At 45.5% G+C, this 17,714-nt stretch overlaps 1 protein-coding gene across 2 annotated transcripts in view; it reads right to left on the bottom strand.

Moving 5' to 3' along the window:
• The window catches only part of Scml4 (Scm polycomb group protein like 4), a 100,062-nt gene that overhangs the window by 47,714 nt on the left and 34,634 nt on the right, over positions 1 to 17,714 (bottom strand). Inside the window, exon 1 of one of the 2 annotated variants that reach the window (XM_031347643.1) lies at positions 51 to 212. The exons of the other annotated variant lie outside the window; for it this stretch is intronic. The gene's annotated coding sequence lies outside the window, so the exon portion shown is untranslated. Of the gene's footprint in view, positions 1 to 50; positions 213 to 17,714 lie in introns of those variants that run through there. 2 annotated transcript variants of the gene reach the window in all.

Genomic DNA, 17,714 nt, shown 5'->3' with positions numbered 1-17,714 from the left:
GTCCTTTGTACATAGCCCCACCCCACCTCCCACCCCCACCCCCGACAGACCACCGTGACCTCTGCATAGCTCCGACAGTGTTAATCATAAGCTGCTCGGGTAGAATTCCATAAATCTGGAAGCAAGAGGCCACTAACAAAACCCAGAGAACAGGGGAGGTGGAGGAGGTCAGATATCTGGCATGGGCAGCAATGTGTCGAGTGGGGCGGAGCTTTAACTCAGGGACGATGCTAGGTGATGCAATCCACTTCTGCAGAGTAGAGGAACCTTTCGGAACCTTCCCCTGAAAACGAGAGGCTTCTGCTGAGAAGCCTGCAGCAGGTGTTGGTGTTATTAGCTCCCCATACATTGGCGTGCGGGGCGTGCGGGGCGTGCGGGGGGCGGGGTCAGCAGAAGGTATTAGTAGGGAATCTCCGGGTCCCTTGGTGGGGGCAGGGAAGCAAAGACTACATAGCTTTACTCAGGGAAGAAAAAGTAAAACACTAGAAATTCTTTTAAAACACAATAGGGGAAGATTTGTTTTTGGAAATACCATACTTGGGGGATAGGTTTTGTTTTGTTTTGTTTTGTTTAATATAACGTCGGGATTGAACCTATGGCCTTGTGTGTACTAAGCAAGCACTTCACCCGTGAACCACACTTCCAACTCCATAAATACAATTTTAAAGGAGGAATATTTTTATTTCACAACTCTTTAGAGTTTTAAAGTAGGGATATTTGTGTTTTACACACTGTTAAATATTTCAGATAAAGAAAAAGGTATAGAGAGTTGGTTCTGTTAAGAGTAAGTAGCCAGTGCTCTTTCAGAGGGCCCAGTACCCACCTCAGGCAATTCACAAATGCCTGTAACTCCCTAGGCATCTGCTGGCTTCTGCAGGCACTGTACTCACAAACATAACTCCCCAGACAGGCACATATATGTACACATAGTTAAAAATAAAAAAATAAACATAATTTATGTAAAAAATAAACCCTGCCTGCTAAAAATATCAATTTTCTTTTTTTTCTGTGTGTTGAAAAAAAAATCCCATCTCACTGATTCTAAGATATTTAAAAAAAACCATATTAACCTTATTGGAATATAGGTACTCCTATATCATTTCAAGCAGATCAGAATTCTTGGTAAAACATAAGATAATGACACATTATGTAATCAACTATATCTTAGAGTCAATAAATTATGACTACTGTATAGGAATTCAAAGCATAAAAATCTATTCCTGGACCTCACAACCAACACACCTCCCAAGCATTCGTTGGTGCAAAGGAAGCCCAAAACACAAACGGACCAAGAAAAACTCACAAGATCTCATTGGGTGAGAGTCAGTCTCATTTTGACCTATCGTGATCAAATTTCTGCTCCTTTATTATGAGTTTAAGATTTTAGAAACAGAAAGGTTTTCTTATGCAGGGTTGTTTCTGCACCTTTCTACTTTGCCTTTATCTTTACATTTTATTTTGCTTTGTTTGTTTTTGGTTTCAGGAGACAAGGTCTTGCTACTGCGGTCCAAGCTACCCAACAACTTCCGTTCCTTCTGTTCCAGTCTCCAGAGCGCTGGGAACACAGTGTTTACACATGTCGGTCCTACTTTGCCTTAGTGTGGAGATTAACAATGTATCCAATAGCAACAGTGTCCAAAGGGAAACCAGAGAAAGCTTAGCATTAGAGGCTGAGCAGAAAGCCCAGCTGACATCTGCTAGTCTCCCAAGGTGAGGCTCTGGTTCCTTCCTCAATACAACATAAAAAAGGCAAGCATCGTAGCTGTCCTTGTGAGCCTGGGGAGGCAGGCACAGATACATTTATTGGGTTGGTGCACTGGCCTGCCAGCCTAACCTAACTAGTGAGGCCCAGGTCCCACTGACAGACCCTGTCTCAAAACTAAGGCGGACAGCATCCAAGCACCAACAAGGGAGGTAATCGCTGCCCTGTACACTCACTTATACACATGCGCTCTGTCCCTGTGTACACACATAGGGGCACACACACATGCGTACACAAAGTAAATAAATAAAAGGCAATAATCTTTAAGGAAATCAAGTTTAGAACTATATGAGTTAGCAACAAAGTTTCAAATATAAGTAAACCTACAAAGTGTCTTTGACATCCAACCACTAAACTTAACCTTCCTTAAATTGTTCTATATAATGAAGTCCTTTCAAAAAAAAAAAAAAGAAGAAGCAAAACTATCTGTTCAACTCATTTGCTTTCCCCAGACATCTCCCCTCCTTAATGAGGAAAGGCCACGCCTCATGCTGCCTCCCACTTCCTGCCTTCCACAGAAGGACCAGTCTTAGGCAGAGTGGGTGGGAGGCCTGCTGGATAACTAGTCTGCTACATAATTTATGCTGATAGGCCAGCAAGGAGCCATTATCGGTGTCCCTACCACAGAGATGGGAGCCAGAGCCCGAGGCAGGAAATACCCAAGCTTCCCCAGTCTACCATGCCCAAGGGATTGCTCATTCTGCCTACTAATCAAGAACGGGTTGTGGGCTTATATTTTTCAAAACCTACTTTTAATACAGATTCCTAAATGCTTTAACCTCCCTTCTAGCCCACCACCCACCAGAAGTAGTGGAAAGGAAGGGTTAACAGAGCAAAGGAGGTTGTGGACCTGTTTAGAAATAGTTCTTTGGAGCGAATCCAGTCTGCATTGTGAGGATATCAGCAGCTTAGCTCACTTGAATCAGCAGCGGCTGCCTGATCCACTCACAAAAACCACTCATGAATCAGCAACAGTAGGTCGGTCCAGAAGAAACTGCAAGGCTCCACCAATCAGCCTGAGCCTGAGGAAGTGGCAAAAAGCCGCCAGAACACCACCAGAAGTTCTTTGGTGGCATTTCTCTCTCTGACATCATGATAAATGATGACCAGGAAAGAGTGTTAAGGCGCACCAGTACCACAAAACGTCATCCACTGTCTAATGGGTTATATTTACACCTTTCCAAGCATCCACTCCAGCAAAACATCACACACCCTTCTCCCAGGCAGCTTCTAGAAAACAGCACATGTTTGTTCTCAGCAAAACATGTCCTCCCACATGTCTGCTTCTGCAAAAACATCCTCTCATAAGAGTTTCCAGAAAAACATTACATGATACAACTGAATCTCCAAAGAAACCAGAAATTTTCACTTCAATGGGTTCACCAACCTCATCACAGACAAATTTAATGCTAAGTAACAAGGATACTTAGTTGGATAATAAATGAATTTATCATAACCGTAAGGGATCCTCTAAGTGTCTCTGTAGAATAATTTTAGAGTTTGGAGAATCGCTAGTAAAGTGATTTACTTTCAATAACAGGTCCAGACACTTTGGAAAGTTGGGGGGGCAAGATGGGGATGCAGGTTCCCAAAACCTTCCTTCCCAAAACTATGGTATGGATAGAAAAGAGAAAAAGAATCAATAATAATAATAATAATAATAATAATAATAATAATAATAATAATAATAATAATAAAAATAAGGAAGTGTCTCGGCTTTGAGGAGCACTGAGAGCAAGACACATGAGATTTTGTTAGAGGTGAACTATGGAAGATACCCTAAAATTTTAAATTTAAGCCTAAATACGGTTCAGTGGTAATAGAAAAGGCAAATATTGAAATATGGAATAAAAGACTGTCATCCAGAAGGAAGAGCTCCTCTGTGTCTTAAGAAAAATAAGGATAGCCAGATGTAGTGATGCATGCCTCTAATACCATCATTTGGGAAGCAAAGACAGGCAAATCTCTGAGTTCAAGACTAACCTGGTCTACATAGTGAGTTCCAGGACAGCCAGAGACATAGCAAAGCCCCATCTTAAACAAACAAACCAAAATCATGAAAAAAAAATGGGAAAGAAAGAATAAGTAGAATGAACAAATTCTATTGAAAACAAGTTACTTAAAAATTATTAAGAAAAAAATTTAAATAAAATCCAAAAATATGTGATCAAGGTCATTCTTTACAAAATTATTTATAATGGTGAACCATTAAACACCCCTCAAAACAGCCTTGATTTAATGTATTGTTTCAAACCTGTAAGATGGAATACTTACTGATTTTAAGCATGCATGAGTACATGTGGGCATGTGTGTGTGCATATGTGTGCATTGTATGTGTCTGTGCCTGTGTGTGTGCACGTGTGTGTGTGCGTGTGTGTATGTGAGTGTGTGTGCATGTGTGTGTGTGTGCATGTGTGTATGAGTGTGTGTGTGCATGCGTACATGCATGTGTGTGAGTGTGTGAGTGTGACTGTGTGTGTGCACGTGCATGTGTGTGTGTGCAAGAGGGCATATGTAGGGCACTTCTTACAGTGTCTGAGTGGCGTCATGTGAGAATCTGTAGTCTGGGTCTAGGGAAGAAAAGCCTCAAAAGCCTGGAGGTGGTCATCCCTGGGCAAAAGAAACTGAAATGTGTTTTCACTTTGTTTTGTGTGCCATTTTGCATGGTTTGGGATTTTAAATCAGAGACAAATATACAAAGAGAAAAAGAAGCAATTTTTGAATGAGTCTCATTCTCTGAAAGCTCTTTTAGATATTTCTTTTTAAATAGTCTTCCATTTTCTTTGTTTTCTGATGTTGTTACAACCTGAGACATTGAACACCATTGATCATTGTTTAATATTCCAGAAAAAAAGCAGTAAAAAGAAGTTGCTTTGAACAAGGCTGAAATCAGCACTAGTCCATTTGATGTAATCATTACTCAGAAGACAATCTGACTACACACACACACACATATATATATATGTACATATATATGTATATATGTATCTCCATTTAGCAAAACACTAGTAGTGGGTTTCCACATAGAACCTGTGATAGACTAAGCCACAGGCTTTTAGCCAGTTTTACAGTATCAGACACATTTCCCCCGTGGAACAGCCCTCAGAGCCAATCAGAAAATGACTGGTTACCTTTTAACAGTCACACTACTGTTGCATTGGGCATATCTTAACTAGAAGGCTATACTGTAGTGAGCAGGAGCCACAGCTGGGACTTGCAAGACTGTTAATGGCTCTTCACCCTTAGCTTTGGTTAAAGAAGCCTCTTTGTGCAGTGGGTAATGGTTAATACAGAGTCTCACAGCTGATCAAAGGGCTGAGAATTAGAAACGAGTGAGTATTCAGTCCTCAATGAGGCATGGATATCAGCCCCTTCAAGACCTTCTAGAACATTCTAGAGGTGGGCACAGAGAGAGTCTATGATGACCACCACCTATAGAAAAGCAGACAATAAAAACAATGTGATAATATTAAAACATAAGATTATTTATATATTTATCTGTAAACACATATATACCTAGTAGAACAAAATAATAAAATGAAATGTTAGCATATCAGAGATGGAAGAAATCAATTCTGCTAGCAGAGCTGGGAAGGGTAGAAACAGGAGAATCAGAACATGATGTCAGATCTAGGACCTTCCAAGGCAGAAGTACCCAGGCTGATGTGTCGGGCAGGGATATTAGAGGAGTGTATGAAGGAAAGGTAGGTAAATTAGACAAGAAGAAAAATCTAAACCTTCCTATTATTTCTCAAAGTATCAAAGACGGCAGGTACAGGATCTCAAGTCTCTCCTGGACTCCTCTGCTAGCTACAGGGAGTGGGTTCCTGACCCCAATGTAATGGTCTACAGTAATCCTACTTCATCTTGCTCTGAATTCACTGTGACCTAGTGTCTTTTGTATGCAATCTTCAGGCACCTAAGGCCCTAATAACTCTCAGGCTTTGGGGCTATACATGAGGTGATTTCTAATGATAAAGGCTCCCTTTGGCAGCTGTCTGAATTCAGCCATGCTCAATGATAGCCAAAGAGCTCAAGCTTCAGAGATGTTTTCTCCTCTACACTAGTCTCTCAACTACCTCCTCCCCTATTGTCTGGCTAGTAATATTCTCAAGTACTGACTAACAATGGTTCTCACAATCCAGTATTGTTTCATGCACATATGTAAAAACGATATACATTCCTGGAGGCCAGAGCCCGTGTTCCACTTCTTACTCTGCTCTTCAGCAACTGGCTCAGTTTTGCACCTGCAGAGTGCACCAGACACCTGTGAGATGGCAACATTGTATCTGTTTTTTTATAGTGTGGGCAAAAGCGTATCTGTTTAGATAGATGTGTGTTCAAGATAAAAGAGCACTTTGAAGATCAACAAAACCTATACACACTGGGATGAAGATGTAGCTCAGTGAAAGAATGCTTGTATAGAATATACAACACCCTGGATTCGATATTCAGAGCTGCAAAAACAAAACTAAATATGACAAGAATGGGCCCAATAAGGACTGGAAAGATAGCTCAGTCGTTCAGAACACATACTCCTTTCATGTGCACACAGTCACATGCATGCACACAATTAAAAATAGAATAAATATTTTATTAATAAAAGTAAGGACTAAAGACAATAATAGAATCTGTTAAATTGAGAAAATGAGTTCTTTTTAATACATGCTTTTCCTGGTTCTGACAAAATTTAGCTAGCTGAAACCAAAATCAACACATACATTCATTCCTAGCATTAAAATTTTAGTCTGTGTTATTGTTCTCCATATTTTATTTATGGGATAAATATTTTATTTATCCCATAAATAAAACCAGGATTCCTTTGAGACAGCTGATTTCATATTTTGCAGGACAAAGAAGGGTCAGGATTAGCTTGACTGCCTGATTCTTGTAGGGCAAGGGAGGGGTTGAGGATAAGAGGAGGGTTTCTAAAGGGCGAGGAGAATGATGTCATGCCACATGTCTCACAGTGACAGTAGTAACATAGCAACCAGGATACACTGTATGTGCAGCAATACATGCTTTTCAACACATGGAAGTCTTAGAGAAATTGAGCCCAGATATAACTGTAATTATTTTAATATAATTGAAAAGTAAACAGGATAAAATATAATTTATTTTAGTTGGCCTCATTAATATGATAGAACTTGTTTATAGCTTTTCATTCCACTACGTTCTGATAAGCCCTTGTCTCTAGAGTCTAAATAGAGAAGATCAGTGTAATAGATTGTGAAGATGCCAATTTATCCTGGGAAAACAGTGAAGTAGTGGCTGCAGGTAAAGGTGGGAGGTGAGCCCAATGGACTTTGGTAATATGGCAGCTGTTGCCCTGGCAACAGGTCTGTGAGGCCCACCTGTGTGACACTCTGGGCTTCGGAGGCCCTGATGCTAACACCAGCCAGTCTTCTATTTTGACTTTTCCATCACCTGTGGCCATGCCCCCTCCATTAAAGATCACTGTCTTAAATAGAAAGGAGATTTCCCCGAAGATGTCAGTGGAATGACAGCACGCACCTGCCTTAGGCAGGCCCTTAACAATGAAGACAAATGGAACGTTGGAAGAAAGGCTCCTTTGGGATGCATTGCCTCTGCTATTTCCAAGGCTTGAGCACGCCTCTCTCTTGCCACAGCTGGAGATGTGCCCACGAGCAAGCTTATGGGTCTTGTCAGGGAGGTGACCCATGCGCTCCAGACTTGTGGGTGAGAAGGAGGAGGAGTAAATGTTGAAATTTGCATAGTTGCATGGTCGTGTGCTCTCAGACAGTGGGCAGGAAAGTCGTTTGTATAAACGTACACACATCCCTGCAGACTCACTTCCCGCTTGGCTATGGTTTTGCTTTGAGGGAAATTAGTTACCCATAGTCTGAAAATATCACTCTAATATAATAGGGGACTAAGGTACTTTGAGAGAAAGATCACAGTCACATAACCTTTTCTACAGTATATACTATGTCATGTTTTATTGTTAGTTATTTTTGTGGCTCTCTTACCATGGTGAATTTATAAATTCAGCTTTGCCATAGGTATGTATATAAGAAAAAAAAAACATTGTAAAAATAGTACTATCTGAAACTCCAGGCATTTGCTGGGGGTGGGGGTGGGGGTCTTGGATGTCCCTTGTGGATGGGGCAGACGGAAGGGTTACTGTGTAGACTACCAGATGCATGAAGCATCTCTGGAAGTGCTCTTACAAAGGTAGCTCTTGTCTCTTGCTGAGATAAGGAGAAAAACTGGGGTCCAAGTGATGGAGAGAGACTTTCTTCTTTATATTTGGCCCAAAATGGTGGAGTCAGTTCATCTGGGGATTTTAAAACAAAGGGCCCACAGTGACTTAGTATGTATGAGACAGCTGAGCTACGCTGTAGCCTTAACTGTGACCTAAAACAGGCCAAGGCAGAAGGCCTCTGCACCCAGCAGATGTCGAGAGACAGTCCCCGGAGAACTTAGGAAGGGAGCGGGAAGGGATACTGGAGCAATTCCTCACAAGCCACCGGCCTTAAGATAAGGGGACGGAGGTTGGGAGAGTGCCATAAGGCTTTCTTACAGTAGCTTAGCCGCAGCCAAGCCTCATCTACGTGGTCTAAGTGGAGACATCCGAGGTCACCGAGTACCTCGTTGGAGCCTGTGCCCTGCCTTCAGAGGGTGAACACTCAGAAGGGAGAAGTTACACTCATGTGTCACATAGCAGAACATCTTTGAGACTACCGCACCTCAAAAATGGGACCAAAGAGTCCAGGACAGTCCCAACCTGCAGCCCTCCTGGCCCACCTGCTCCTCTCCACCTTGCCCTTCCTGGGTGTTCGGTTCACATCTTGGTCTCCTTACAGCCCTAACCCTGCAGCATATGGAAGCTGGAAGCCCGAGTCTGCATCCCTCCCTGGACTCCTCCACCCCACTGCTCTTACCTCATTCAGAGAGTTCCGTGATCTGCTTGTTACTGAACCAAGGCAGAAAGGGCCCAAGGTTAGAACTGAGCCACAGCGGGCCTCAGAGCCCTGGGCCTCCTTCACAGTTTAATCAAAGAATATTAATGAACCTTTGCTCAGCTTTTCACAACAGAAGTCAGTCCCTCACTCTCCAGCAGGAATCGCTGTCTGTTGAGGTGTGGCCCGTTGCTGTGTTTTGTAATGCTGAAGACCGATTCCACCCTCCCAGCGCCCCCCCCAAGATCTTGCCCCCAGGGACAAGGAGATTCTCATGTATGCCAAGTGATGCTATGTAACCTTGCTCCCCCCACCCCAACAAGGTATCCCTGATTGGTCAATAAAGATGCCTATAACCTGTAGGTAGGTAGACAAGAGGTAGGCGGGGCTTCAGTTCCAGGGCTTGTGGTCTGAAGCAGAGACCATAAGGGGAGAGAGAGCCGAGAGTAAATAGAGAAGATGCCATGGAGTAAGGTATCGTGAGAACTGGCCATGAGGGCTGGCCGGTTGGAGTAAGAGCAGCGCAGGCAGAACATGGCAGATCATATCTCCAAGTTATTGACAGGGAAATAGGCCAAATAGCATAGAGGGTTGATATCTGCCTAGCTCTAATGCTATATATAAATATAAAAGTTTTGTGTCTTTTATCCGGAAACTAAATGATCCAAGGTCAGGTAGAACCCCTAATTAATTATTACCACAACAAGTGTCCCCCTGACCCAAGTGTCTTTACCCTTGGCTGGGTGAAAAGGGGCCACCTCGGAGCTGTTTTAGGAGGGTCGGGGGATGGTGGTAGGTGGTGTACCTCTTTTCCCGTAGCTATGACTGAAAGTTGCTGGTCCAACAGGAATTTTCTATTCCCAACTCCTTCTCTGTGCTGGAACTAAATTCTTTTTCTCATGACCCAATGTGCTTTCACATCTATCTCTCTTGATACACTGAGCCCTGTGTAGAGACAATCTCTTGTGTACTGTATGGGAGCATCACCTGTCAATAGAAAGCTGATTGACCAATGAGCTGAGAGAAGGAAATAGGAGGCTGGAGTTCCGGTAGGGAGAGAGGAGTTCTCAGATAGAGTCAGTCACAGGAAGAGATTCGCCCTGAACTCTGAGGAGACAGCTGCATGAAACTTAGGACAGTAGCTAGCCTTGCCGCAGACTTAGACTCAATTAAACATGAAAGCTGAGTTACAAGATTGTGGGAACAAGCCCAAGCTTATGGCCTAAGGCAAATATTTATTCACATATAATTATGTTTCAGAGTTGTTATTACAGGAACTGGAGTGCCGGTGGGCCAGCCTGTGACTGCAGCTCTGCGTCGTTGTTTCATTGATTTGGACTTTTGAGACAGGGTCCTGCTATAGACCCCTGACTAGCCTGGCATCTGCTATCTAGACCAGGCTGGCTTTTAACTTGCTACGATCCTTCTGCCTCTGTCTTCTGGGTGCTGGGATTAGAGGTGTGCTCATCTGGCTCTAACTCCAGAGAGTTGAATATCCGTACAGCTCGGAGATTTAACAAACGTTCACCACGTGATTGAATGAGTGCTCTGGCGAGCTGCCCCTCTCCCAGGACTCCTCCACAGCCCAGCACTAAGGCAGCTGGCTACAGACTGGCCATTTGTTTATTAGTGTTAGAAGTGGGCCTATGCTCAGAATTCCACCTGAGGAGTCTTCAATAGCCATGATCTTGGGCCAGCTACATATAACTTAATATGTAAAAACATCCATAACACAATCCTGAGAGCCTGAGTTCTACCTCGAGAACCGATACAAAGGTGGAAGGAGAGAACCAACTTCACAAAGTTGTCCTTTGACCTCCATTCACATCCTCATGGCATGCACACACACGCATGGCACACACACCCCCATGGCATGCACACACACACTTGGCATGCACACACACACATGACATGCACACACATACATGGCATGCACATATTCCCACAGCATGCACACACACACATGGCATGCATACACACCCACGGCATGCACACACACACATGGCATGCACACACACACACACATACACACACACATGGCATGCACACATACAGCATACACATACATCCATGGCATGCAGGCACACACATAGCATGCACAAACACACGGCATACACATACACACATGGCATGCACACACACACACACCCATGGCATGCACACACACCCATGGCACACCCACACACGCACATGGCACGCACACACACTCATGGCACGCACACTCCCCAGGCATGCACACACACACTTGGCACGCACACACACATGGCATGCACACACACTCATGTGCATATACACTCATGCAAAAAATTTTTTTAAGAAAGTAACCATTTCCAAACAAGAAAACTACTCCAACAAGACATGGCACTACAAGTTTCTAAAGCAGACCTGCCACAATTCCCCGGCTTCATCTCTGTTAGCTTCTACATGGTTCTGAGGCAAGCATCATTACCCTGGGACATAGAGGAGAGACTCTAATGCCCAGAGAGATACCATGAGTTCACCACCATCAGTAAGCAGAACTCAGATCTAACCCCAGAGCTCTGTACACACGCCCCGTCAGCTCTCCTCTGGGGCATCCCTGGATGGAACTCGTCAGACTGGCAACATTGCAGGGGGGGCACAAGAAGGAATCCTAACCCCTCTGGCCATATTCTTCCATCTCTGAAAGCTGAAGGGGTGGAAGATAACCCAATGAGTCACAGGACGCTCTTGTGACTGAGCTGTGGTAGCTGGAGCTGAGGCAGATAGTGTTAGCGATTGCTGAAGAGCAGTTGCAGGAAGTGCCAGTAGAAGACACTTGTCTGCTGAGGACACAGCTGCCAGCAGGCTCCTTGCTCACTGCATCTCTGAACCCACGTTCTGTGGGGCAGGGAGCGGCACTTTCAAGGACAGCTGTGGTGTTTCTTGTGTTCAGCCAGCCACCACTTCCTGTTTTGTTCTCTGTTTGTACTTTAGCTTTCATTTAGAGAAAGTGCTTGTGGTTTGCTTGCTTTGGGTCGTTCCTCCTTCAAGCTCTACAAAGAACGCTTTGTCTTCAAGGTGCTGGGGGGTGGCGGGGGAGAGGGAGACTACAGAGCAAGTTTCTTTTCAAATTTGCTAGGAAGAATAGTAGAGACTTCCCTGATAAAATGACAGAATTCAAATAGTCCCGGTCATAACTCTCCAAATCTGGGACCTATTCAACAGTCTACAGAGTTTGTGGCTATCTCAAGGCCAGTGATAGCTAATGTTAGTTGTCAGCTTGGCACACCCAGGAAGAGGGAACCTCACAACCTCATTGATTATGATGGAATTGTTTCCAACAGATTGGCCTATGGCTGTGTCTCTGGACCATTTTCTTGATTCCTAATTGAGGAAGGAGGTCCTAGCCCACTGTTGATGGTGCCATCCCTGGGCAGATGGTCCTGGGTTGTATAAGAGAACAGGTTGAGCAAGCCAGGAGAAGCAAGCCAGTTAGCAACACTCCCACCATGGCCTCTGGTTCAGTTCCTGCCTCTAGGTTCCTACTTTGAGTTCCTGCCCTAATTTCCTGCCATCGGTGATGGACTATGATACAGAAGTGTAACCAAACAAACCCTTTCCTCTCTAAGTTGCTTCTGGTCTTGATGTTTGTCACAGCAACAGGGGAGCCAACTAGGATAAGAACAAGTCTCCCTGGAATGGCCACCTTTCACAATGCTCACATTCCACATAATTTGGGGCACACAATTGTTCACTCTGAAATCCAGATGTATAATTCTGATGTCTTCACAAGACACTCTTTGAAAAACACCGAGCTAGCTCAGGCACTTCTTTAGAACTATATAGAATAAGACATAGCAACACAGCGTTTGCTCTGGAAGACCCACCCCCTCCAGCCCACGTGAGCTGCAGATGGCAGTCAGCAGTAAACGGCAAGAACAGTGCGGGATCTCGGCCAGGACTGCCTACTCTCCAGCAATCAGGTAAGCCAACATTCATAGCCAACATTGTATAGACAACAGCAGCATTAGCAGCAAAGGCAACAGCGTGTGCCCTGCTGTCTTGAAGTTGATTCTGAATCTCTACGCTTGGTAGTTGGATTCATCTTCCCCAGTAGACAGGAACATGCAACAATCACTGCGCTGCCTTTAATGGGTGGTAAGTGGAATGGCACAGAGGCTGCTGAGCATCGTCTTGAGCTGGCAATCAAATTTGCCTGGTCTGTGCTGCCAGTATACCACTAGGATCCCATGGGAGCCCGGCATAATAAGTAGCCCCCATGAGATAATGACTTACTGCTCTTACCCCCCCCAACCCAACACAACTTTCTTTTCTTTTTGTAAACAACAGAGTAGATGGAAGTGTATTTCCTGATCACTTCGTAGCACCCCCAAAGATAGCTAGCAGGCAAGAGTATTTCATTTATTCTCCAAGAAGAATACACCCAGACAGTGGTGTGATACTCAGCTCTGCCTTCAGTGTGGCACAGTAGTGCCCTGTCCGCACAGCACCATCACCATGGAAGTAAAGCCCCTTGCATGGGAAGGGGCTTGGCAGTCTAGAAAGCCGTGGGGCTGGGAAGAAAGGCAGGCACTGAGTGCTGGCATGGCATAAGCCTTGTCTGGACATGTGTAGCCAGCACCCACTGGTTCACCATCCCCTGGTACTTCCCCAGGAACCCAGGCTCTCAGACATCAGGCATGTGGGGGGACTGAGAAGGGAATATGTAAAGTGAGGGGGCCGGAGTGACGCATGCCACAGAGTCCCCCATCTTACAGGAAGGAGAGCAAAGTGCTGAATTCACTTCTGGTCACCAAGGGTCACAAAGGCTTCTGGGCTGTCCTGATCAGGGGACAATTGCCCTCACCCCCACCAGGGACACAGGTTGGGAGGGTCACTCCCTCCTTGGTCAGGGTTCCCATACCCTCACACAAACTACCGTCCCCCAACACCACCCTGGCAGGTATTACAAGACCAAGCAAGGTCAAGGGCAAACTCCTAGCCCTCAAAGGGGACGTGCTGGCCGGAAACACTACCATCTTTGCCTGCATATCCTTTGACCCATCCTACCATGCGCCCAACCGTTTGTGTGTCAACCACTGTGCAAAGCACTGGGGAGATGAAGATGTACCCAGAGACCCTCAGGGGTCCCCTGAAGAAGGCGGGGCACCCCTACATGTCCAGTGGGTGTACAAACCCAGCACAGCTCACTGCTTGACCACCCCATCACTAACACACAGCTTCTCCCCATGGTGCGGAGGAATCTGGATCACATCCACAGGTCACCTGAAGAGGAGCAGACCCTACACGCCCTCAGGGTACACAGGAGAGTGGACAGTAGCCAAAATGACAATGTGTGTGAGGATCACGACCGCCCCAGAGACTCTCAGGGAGCGGTTCCTTCTCTCCGAGCACCCTGCTGTTGGAAGGCAATCTACTTCTCCAGCCCTTCACCATGACCTTCCTTACACTTCATGGAATGAGGACTGTCCTTGGTGAACAGTCACACACAGGACTGAGTCCACAGCACGAACAAGGCGACAGAGAAAGGATGAACACATACACATGCTAATCTTTCTCCGTTCAGTTCTTACACGGGGAGACTCTGAGGCCAGTACTGAGAGGCCCCTAGCATACAGAGCAAGCCTGTCAAACACAGAGCTGAGAAGTCTCCTGTTCTGGGACCCTCAAACTCAGCTTAAAACAACTGGAGGATATAATTGCCACCACCTCGAATGTTGTGACTGGTCTGGATGAAAATGACGTGATCCCTTCAAGTCTGGCTGTGAGCAGGTCCTTAGCCAACATAGATGGGGTTGGGGGAGTGGGGGGTTCGGGGGGGGGGGGGGAAGTGTGGGAGGGTTGACAAAGCATGACACAGCTGTAGGTTTCCATTCTTAGTTGCCAAAGGAAAGGTCAATAAAGGACGATACAATGACTCCTTTGTCCAGCGTCTTCCTGCCCCACCCCACCCTCACCCCCGGTGGTGTAGTCGGCAAGCAGGGCTTGGGAGGAGTTCAAGTCTCCTTTCTCAAAGGTCTCAGGGAAGCCCCAATTTAGTCCGTTCTTAACTAGTGGTCAGTTTACCTTCTGAAAACCCGCATCTATATGAATATTCATTGGACACTTAGGCATTTGTGGGGCGCTCTGAGTCTGTGTGAGGCAACTGGACAAGCCTTCCTGCAGACAGAAAGATACACTACATACCGTTTAGGAAGAGACTCACTGTAAGAGCTGGAGGGACAGCCTGGAAGAGCAAAAGGTGCTGGAAGCCAGAAACAAAGATGGACTTAGCCTGCTCCTTCAGGACCCTGGGAAATTAGCCAACCAGAGGCACTGGGACTATTCAGGAAATGTTCTGTTTCTGTCTGGTAAGAAACAGGAAAGAATCTCAGACAAGAAGCAGCAGGACACAGGACAAGATGGTAACCAAGGGGGGGGACTGGACATGAGCGGATCCAAGAGGTGGGGACCAGACATAAAGAGACAAGAGTGGGGACCAGACATGAGGGGACAAGAGTGGGGACCAGACATGAAGAGACAAGAGGTGGGGACCAGACATGAAGAGACAAGAGTGGGGACCAGACATGAAGGGACAAGAGGTGGGGACCAGACATGAAGAGACAAGAGGTGGGGACCAGACATGAAGGGACAAGAGTGGGGACCAGACATGAGGGGACAAGAGGTGGGGACCAGAAATGAGGGGACAAGAGGTGGGGACCAGACATGAAGAGACAAGAGTGGGGACCAGACATGAGGGGACAAGAGGTGGGGACCAGAAATGAGGGGACAAGAGGTGGGGACCAGAAATGAGGGGACGAGGGTGGGGACAGGAAATGAGGGGACAAGAGTGGGGACCAGAAATGAGGGGACAAGGGTGGGAACCAGAAATGAGGGGACAAGAGTGGGGACCAGACATGAGGGGACAAGAGGTGAGACAGTATGAAGGGTCCTAGGTCTAGGTGCAGACATTCATCACAGCTCAGAGGCTGTGAAGTCAGATCTCACTAGCTTCAGACAAAATGAGTTCTGGTTTACAAAATGAGAGTCTGCGTATAGGTCTGTGGAGTTTTCTGGGAAATCAGGAGAAGAAAAAAAAAAGCACACTGTCTCCCAACTTCAAAGCAAGCTGGACCCTGTGTGTGACAATTAATCATTTCAGAACTACCAATAGATCCATAAGCAATACTTCTAGAAGATGGTGCCTTTGTTTTTAATGTGTCACTGGCTCCAGAAGGACTAATCCCCTTCTAATTCAAGGGTTAACCTATTAAGATTTACTTGAAAGAAAGAACAGGGTAGTTACATGGAGGCCGGAAGCAGGAAGTGACCCCAGACAGTTGCCCAGCATTTGACAAGCTGACCCAGAAATGTCCGACACGGATATCAAGTAGCTGTGAGCAGGAGAAAGATTCAGTGGGGTAGAGTTCATGACTAATGAGCCACGCCCAGGGTGGGTGGCATCACAGCTCCACAGGTTGCCTCTAGCAACAGGCTTCTGGTTTCCAGTTTAGTCATCATCTTCTGGGGACATGGATGAAGGTTTGGAAGGCAGATGTGCCAAATAACGGGTTTGGGAGAGATGTCTAGCGCTGCAGATCACAGAGGTGGGATTCAGAATGTTTTACACGTGGAGACAAAATCGACTGAGGGAAACTAAATGGTACCTTATCGTCCCAAGATGTCCAACGGAGACAAGAGTCTAGTGTAAAGAAGAGGTAGTGGAGTTGGAGAGGTGACTCAGGGGTCTTAATCATTTGCTCTTCTTCAAGAGTACCTAGGTTTGACTGGGTTTGGTCAATCCCCAGCCCCCTCACTGTGGTTCACAGCCAACCAGTCCCAGCACATCTGATACCCTCTTCTGGCCTCTGTAGATAATAGGCATGCATGTGGTACACAGACATACATGCAGCCAATATACCCAGCGACATATATACAAATAAATAAATCTTTTTTAAAAGATTTAGAAATGCTAGTTGAAAAAAAAAACTGGTTCTGATTTTGACCAAGGCCATTTTATGGAGGAGCCTCTGGGACTAAGACCAGAGTCCAGCTAAAAGAAACAATACTGCCATTGTCCGCAGAACAGCTGGAGTCTACACCTGTGTCCCAGGCAGAATTAAAAATAAATATTGACTCAAATGGGAGGAAAGGGCAAGGCGTACGGAGCTTGCCTTTGTGTAACGTTCAAAAGTAAGGACAGCTAGCCGGGAAAGAAATTATTCTGTGTGGCAACACCGGGTGGACCCCTAATACTACCAACAGTGTATCTCAACAGTCCGGCGAGCCAACCTCATCACACCGCATCAAGAATTTAGAGAAAGAGGAGGAAGCAAAACTAGAAGCAATTCAGTCTGCTGAAGGGCAAGGGGAGAACGAGAGACAGACAGACAGAGATAGAGACAGAGATACAGAGACACAGAGACAGAAATACAGAGGCAGAGACACAAAGACAGAGATGGAGAGACAGAGATACAAAGAAACAGAGACAGAGACACAGATGCAGAGACATAAAGACAGAGATAGAGAGACAGACACAGACAGATACAGATACAGAAACGTAGAGAGAGACACAAAGACAGAGATGGAGGGACAGAGACACAAAGACAGAGATGGAGAGACAAAGACAGAGAACAAAGAGTATTTATATTGATGATTTTAATTTTTAAAGTTATTTAAGCATGCAATCAAAAAACTAGGTATTTCTTTATGCAAATAAATTTTCACTCTTGAATCAAAACAACAAAGGAAAACTGTTTGAGACAGGTCTCATGTAACCTAAGCTAGTCTCAGACTTCCTATGTAGAAGAAGATGACCTTGAACTTCTGATTCTCCTGCCTCCACAACCCAAGGACTGGATTATGGGCAGGCAACACCATTCTTAGTTATGTGTTACTAGGAATGGAACTCAGAATGTCAGGCCTGAGAGACAACCACTACCAACTGTGTGCCACATCTCTGGCCTGAGAAATACAAAGACATTTCAACACACACACACACACACACACACACACACGCACACGCACACGCACACGCACACACACACGCACACACACACACATGCGTG

This window comes from Mastomys coucha, unplaced genomic scaffold, assembly GCF_008632895.1.
Source record: "Mastomys coucha isolate ucsf_1 unplaced genomic scaffold, UCSF_Mcou_1 pScaffold3, whole genome shotgun sequence".
NCBI classification, from domain to species: domain Eukaryota; kingdom Metazoa; phylum Chordata; class Mammalia; order Rodentia; family Muridae; genus Mastomys; species Mastomys coucha.
This window is presented reverse-complemented; position numbering and strand designations above follow the sequence as displayed.